Source organism: Notamacropus eugenii, chromosome Y, assembly GCF_028372415.1.
Source record: "Notamacropus eugenii isolate mMacEug1 chromosome Y, mMacEug1.pri_v2, whole genome shotgun sequence".
NCBI classification, from domain to species: Eukaryota; Metazoa; Chordata; class Mammalia; order Diprotodontia; family Macropodidae; genus Notamacropus; species Notamacropus eugenii.
This window is the reverse complement of record NC_092880.1, coordinates 11,568,190-11,575,185: the sequence shown is the minus strand read 5'-3', so window position 1 is coordinate 11,575,185 and position 6,996 is coordinate 11,568,190. Positions and strand designations below refer to the sequence as shown.

The window sequence follows — 6,996 nt, the reverse complement described above, 5'->3', positions numbered from 1 at the left end:
TCTATAGACCTAACTACATATAACTTCACCAATTTCATGTCTAGTTTTTACTCCACTTCCCCTTTTAGTCTTCCCTCCTTCTCAAGTATTCTCAGGTAAAAGAGAAAATAAATTCATGCTGGGTTTCTCTTTGAATGATATATATAATGTCATGAAAAAAATGCTGTGGAGTGGAACTCAGAACTTGGTTTAAATTTAGAATCTTACCTTAAGTGGTTTTGTGACCACACCAATGAAATAAGAATCGTTATTATTGTTATTTTAATTTATGCTATTGATTTTTTCCGCATCATTTCAGATGGACTGATTTTTTTTCCCTGCATTATGTGGCTGCACAAAAAAAGTCCATGGAGAACATAAACAATATGATTGAATTCATCTTCTGGGGACTTTCTCAGAAGCCAGAAATAGAGAAGGTATGTTTTGTGGTGTTCACCTTTTTTTAGTGCAATTATTCTTCTGGGTAACCTCCTCATAATAGCAACAGTCTGCACTGGTAATCTTTTCAATTCAGCCATGTACTTCTTCCTAAATTACTTATCTTTTGTACACATTTGCTACTCCTCTGTCATAGCCCCCAAGATTATTGCAGACTTATTGGTACTGAAGAAAAGGATCAGCTTTGCAGGTTGCATGACCCAACTGCTTGAGGTTACTTTGGCTGCAAAGAGGTCTTCATTCTCACAGTGATGACTTATGAGAGACATGTAGTCATATGTAGGCCTTTACACTACATGACCATTATGGACCGAGACAGGTGCAATAAGATGCTGTTGGGAACATGGGTGGGTGGTTTTATACATTCCATCATCCAAATGGCACTGGTAGTTCAGTTGCCTTTCTGTGGTCCTAATGAAATTGATCACTATTTTTGTAATGTGCAACTTGTACTGAAACTTGCCTGTAGTAACACCTATGTTGTAGGGGCTATGGTGACAGCCAAGAGTGGAACCATTGCTCTAGGGAGCTTTCTTATCTGGGTGATCTCCTACACAGTCATCCTGGTGTCCTTGAGGAAACAGTGAGCTTAAGTTAGGCACAAAGGGCTCTCTACCTGTGATTCCCACATAGCTTTGGTCATCATATTTTTTGGACCCTGCACGTTCATGTATATGAGGCCTGACACAACTTTTTCAGAAGATAAGATGGTCACAGTGTTTTATATTATCGTCACCCCCATGTTGAACCCCTTGATTTACATATTGAGAAATGCAGAGGTAAAGAATGCCATGATGAAGTTATGGACCAGGAAAATCTTTCTATGGAAATAATTCATACAAGAGTAGAAACTGTTTCCTTTCTTTCCCCAAGATGTCAGAAGTACCTTGTAAATGAGACATTTCCTCTTTTTCTGTTTCCCCCACCTCTTATACTTTCTTCTTGAATCACTCATATAATGAGACATTGTCACTCTACCTATCAATAACTAGTTATTAAATATATTCTAAGTATCATGCACTGGGGTAGCAAGGTGGCACAGTCGATAGAGTGCTTGGCCTGCAATCAAGAACACTCATCTTCCTGAGTTCTTATCTGACCTAGGATACTTACTAGCTGTGTGACGCTGGGTAAGTCACTTTATGCTATTTGCCTTAGTTTCCTCATCTGAGAAATGAACTAAAGAAGGAAATGTTATATCACCACAGTAACTTTGCCAGGATACTCCCAAGTGGAATCATGAAGAGTCACACACAAATGAAATAATGAAACAATAACCAGGTACTTTGCTAGATTAAGGGGATATGAATATAAAATTGAGTCATAACATCATAAATTTAGAGTTGGAGAACATGTTAGAGGCTATTTCATCAAATGACTGGAACAAATGGACTCACTGAGTAAGGAAAGAGATTTCTAATCTTATAGAGAAAATTAAGGCCCCCAAAGTTAAGCCAATGAGGATTTTTAAGCTCTTTGCAACGATAGTAAATAATGAGGAAAAAAGGAAAAATCAGAACAGTTAAGCACATTCAATGATCTCACCATCTAATACACCTCAAGGGAGATGATAAGAGATTGTCCAAAATCATTTGACTATTTAGTATCAGGAGCAGGATTCACATGTAGATCTTATACTGCATTGGTCTGTTACACAAAGAGGACCAAAAACCACAGGCAATAATATCGACTTATATTTCTAAACATTTACAGAGCCCTTTATTTCCAAAAACCTTATGAGTCAAGGTTTATTAACCCTTTGATTCATATGAGGAAACAAGGTTAAAGAGGTTAAGTAAACTCCTTGGTATCACACAGCTGTCAAGTTTCAAAGTTGTGGTTTTTAACTTAGATCAGGACATGGTAGCATGTGGAACAAGAGGAAATGTAGGAATGGAAACCCATTCATATTTTCTGAATTCCGAAGCTGGAAGATAACTCTAAGCCACTTATTCCTACCTGAACCAAAACCCATTTTACAGTTGAGGAGTACAAGTTTCATATAGGTGACATGACTTACACATTATTGCCCAGCTGATAGGGTCCAAGGTTCAAACCACATTCTGGTTAGTCCTCCTCAATAGCTTTTAAAAAGTGCATATCTGAATGAGCATACCTACATAATGTATTCCTAAAATGGTCATATAGCCTTTCCTTTAAGACCTATAATAATGAGATGTCCAATCCCTACTAAGGCAGTCTATTCTCCAGCTCATTTTACAGATAATGAAACCCAGGGTAACACAGCTATAAAATGTCTGAGGCAAGATTTGAACATAAGAAGATAAGTCTTTCTGACTCCAGTCTGGGCACTCTATCTGTTAAGTCACCTTGCTGACTTAATGAAGCATTCTATTCCAGTTTTTTATCCTGTTACTGAATATTTTTCTGATATCAAAAGCCAAAGTTCTACTCCTAGGAGGAGAGGGAGGCAACCAGAATAATTTTCATTGATTTGACACATTGCGGTAGCTATTGAAACACTTGAAGATAACGTATTTTCTATATTTCTATATTTTCACTATTTAACAAAGAGTAAAGTACTGAATTCACATATGACGTGGTGAGGAACTTCACTATCTGGATCTCCATCCCCTGAATACTTACCCACTTACCACTGCTCTTACTAAAATGTGGTATTTAATTAGAACTGCACATTATTCTGCAAGAATGATCTGAATTGGTCTGAGTATGTCAGGATTATTATTTCCTAAACACCTGGTACTCTAATACTTTTTTAACTTTTTTTTTTCTGTTGAGGAAATAGGGGGTAAGTGACTTTCCCAGGGCCACATAGCTAGTAAGTGTCTGAGGACAGATTTGAACTCAGGTTCTCTTGACTCTAGGGCTGGTGCTTCATCTACTGTACCACCTAGCTGCCCACATTTCTTAATACTGACAATGATTCTTTCATTTGGGGATCTGGGAATATCTTTTAATATGATTTATTGAAATTGAAGGAATAATGTAAAATAGAGTTTTAGAGTAACTTATAGGTAGCTTTTATTCCTCATCTTTTACTTGTAAAGTTGATATTTTAAAACCCAGTGCAAGTTCATGCACTTTTTTATTTCACTTCATTTTCCCATTAAATTTCCTATTAGATTTGGTCCAAAATTCTAGGTTGATGATAACTTCCTTTGGATCTTGACTCTCATGCAATGTGGTAGCCATTTGTCCTAGTTTTGTGATATCTGAAATTTGATAAGTATCTCGTTTATAGCTTTATTGAAGTCACTGATGAGATGTTAAGTAGTGGAGGACCATATCGTATTCCCGTTGAGATATCCTTCCAAGTTTACATTGAGCTATTGATGATTGTTCTTTCAGCCTGATTATTAAACGAATTCAGATATTACTACATAGTTTAAATTCTTCAATTTAGCCCTAAGGATAGGATAAGGAACTTTGGAAAATACTTTTACTTGCTACAACTCTATCCCTTCCTTTGCTTCTATCAGCTCAAGGACTATGAGAAAAAAAGAAAGAAAGGAAGGAAGAAAAGGCATTTAATCTCAGATTATCTAAATTTGATAAAATAATACTATTTCTATGAAGATCATTAAGCACTGTTTTAAGTTAAGACGACTTCTTATACTAAGATGGCAAAGTGAAAAAGAATTTCCTGGAGACTTCCCATATACCCCTTCAAACCACCTTCAAAACCACATCAGAACCAATTTAAGTGCAGGGAAGCAACAAACCCGCATAGGAGGATAAATGTCTTTCTGGGGTGTGGGGGGAACTCAGTAAACAAGAAAGAGGCACAGGCCACAAACCAGGGGTTTTACAGCAAGCTTATGAACCATAGGGTAATCCAGAAAGAAGGACCAGTCCACCACCATGCCAAGTCAGCAGCTCTGGAGGCAAACCACCACTCTTAGACCATCAGAACAGCAAAGTCCCAATCCCAGTGTAGGCCACCAGTGGGGACTGCCGTGATTGCTGACCAGGAGCAAGACCCTGCCTCTGGGGCTGACCAACAGAAAGCCCTTGCCTCCATAGTCAAATTCCAAAGCTTCCAGTACAGAAAAATAATACTGCAAGGAGCCAGAAATATTTCAAATATCAGAAAATCACAGTGATCATTATACATAATTTAGTAGCTTCTTCATTAAAGAACTGAGGGCCTCGGATATGATATTCCAGAAGACAAAGGAGGTAGGATGACAACTGTGGATCGCCAACCTATCAAAACTGAATAAAATTCTTGAGGGGAAAATGCATATTTAATAAAATAGAGTACTTTTGAGCATTCCTAATTAAAAGGCCAGAGCTGAATGAAAAAAAAAATATGATCTTCAAATGCAAGACTCAAGAGAAACATTAAAAAGATGAAACAAGGAAAGAAAATAGAACATAAAAATTCAATAATGTTAAATTGCTTATATTCTTACATGGCAAGATGATACTTGTAATTCTTAATAATTTTATCACTCTAAAGGCAATTAGAAGGACATAGGTAGAGGCTATGAGTGTGAGATGACTGTGATGGAATGATATCTGAAAAAACAAAATTAAAAGGTGAGAAAGAACATTACACTGGAAGAAGAGGGAAGGGATACAAAACAGGGGTAAATTATCTCACATAAAAGAGGAATGAGAGAGCTATTATACTGACACAGAAAATGGGGAGGTGAAGGGCAAAGTTTGAACCTTATTCTTATCAGAATTGCTTCCAAGAGGGAATAGCATATGCATTCAGTTAGGTATAGAATATAACTTACCCTATGTGGAAATGAAAAAGGAATGGGAATAATAAAAGGGAGAACTAATAAAAGGGATAAGAAATTGGGGGAGGTGATCATCAGAAGTAAAATATTTGTGAGGAGGGATAGAGTGAGAGGTAAGAGAGAGACAGATAAATAAGTGGAGAACAAGATGGAGAGAAATACACAGTTAGTTATCATAATTATAAATGTGAATAGGATGAATTCTCACATAAAATACAAGGAGGTAGCAAAATGAGTTAAAAACCAGAATAGTATAACATGTTGCTTATAGGAAACATATTTAAAGTATAGAGACAGAGTACAGGTAAGGGGAACAGCAGAATTTGTTATGGCTCAGCTGAAGTAAAATTCAAAAGAAAGGATAGCAATCATGATCTCAGACAAAGTTAAAGTAAAATTAGATCTAATTTAAAAGGGCTAAGGAAGGAAAAGGAAGGAAAATATATCTTGACAAAAGGTACAATAGACAATGAAGTAATATGAATACTAAATATATTGGCAGCAAAGGGTGTGGCATTTAAATTTCTAAAGGAGAATTTAAATGACTTACAGGAGGTAATAGATAAAACTATACTAATGGAGGACTTCAATTTTCTACTCCTTGAACAAGAAAAAGCAAACCATGAATAAGCAAGAAGGAAATTAAGGTGATAAGTAGAATTCTAGAAAAGTTAGATATGATCGCTCTCTCGAAGGAACTGATTGGAAATAGAAGGAAATATTCCTTTTTCTCAGCAGTACATGAAACCTACACAAAAATGACCATGAATTAAGCATAACTACCTCACAACCAAAATGCAGAAAAGCATAAATATTAAATTCAACCTTTTCAAATCACAGTAAAATAAAAATAAAATAAAAATTATGCTCCAAAAAGAGCAGTGAAAAATAGATTAAAGTTGATTGATAACTAGATAATCTAATCTCAGAGAATAAATGGGCCAAAGAACAAATTGTGGAATCAATAATTTCATTAAAGAAAATGACCACAATGAGACACCATGCCAATATTTATGGGATGCAGCAAAAGTAGTACTTAGAGGAAAATTTATATCTTAAAATTATCAGATCAATAGAATGGAGCCAGAGTAATCCATTGAATAGGGAATTCAAGACAGACAGAGAGAGAGAGACAGAGAGAGAGAGAGAGAGAGAGAGAGAGACAGACAGACAGACAGACAGACAGACAGACAGACAGACAGACAGATAGATAGATAGATAGATAGATAGATAGATAGATAGATAGATAGATGGATAGATAGATAGATGGATAGATAGATGGATGGATAGATAGATGATAGATAGATAGATAAGGGGAAAAATCTTCAGTTAAACTATAAATTGAAAATTTTGAAAATCGAAGAAGACATTAGTACAATGAAAGTAAGAATAACATTGAACTAATAAAAGAAAAACTAGAAACTGATTTTAATAAAACAGATAAATCATTGGTTAATTTTATTTAAAAAAGGAAAAAGGAAAACCAAATTACCAGTATAAAAATGAAAGGAGTGAATTCAGAACCAATGAACAGACAATAAAAACAATTATTAGGAGCTATTTTGCTTAATTTTATGTCAATATATCTAATAATCTGTAAAGTTAATTAGATCTTACCTGCCCATTAATAGGCCTCAAGTACCTTTTCTTAATTTCTATTGAGGCACTGAGTCAGTGTCCTGCCCTCCAGCTCTGAAAAGTGTATAAATATTCTGAGGTGAGGTTTTGCTTTGGAGCTTAGTTTTTTTAAGAAAGTTTGTGTGCCAGATGAGACTCTGGGAAGCTGCTGAGGAGTCCCTGGCTTTTGAAAACCCAGATGTTGGTG

At 35.7% G+C, this 6,996-nt stretch overlaps 1 pseudogene; it reads left to right on the top strand.

The window, feature by feature from the left end:
• The first annotated feature begins 347 nt into the window (after positions 1 to 347).
• LOC140516523 (olfactory receptor 4S2-like) lies at positions 348 to 1,342 on the top strand (annotated as a pseudogene).
• The last annotated feature ends 5,654 nt before the right edge of the window (positions 1,343 to 6,996 follow it).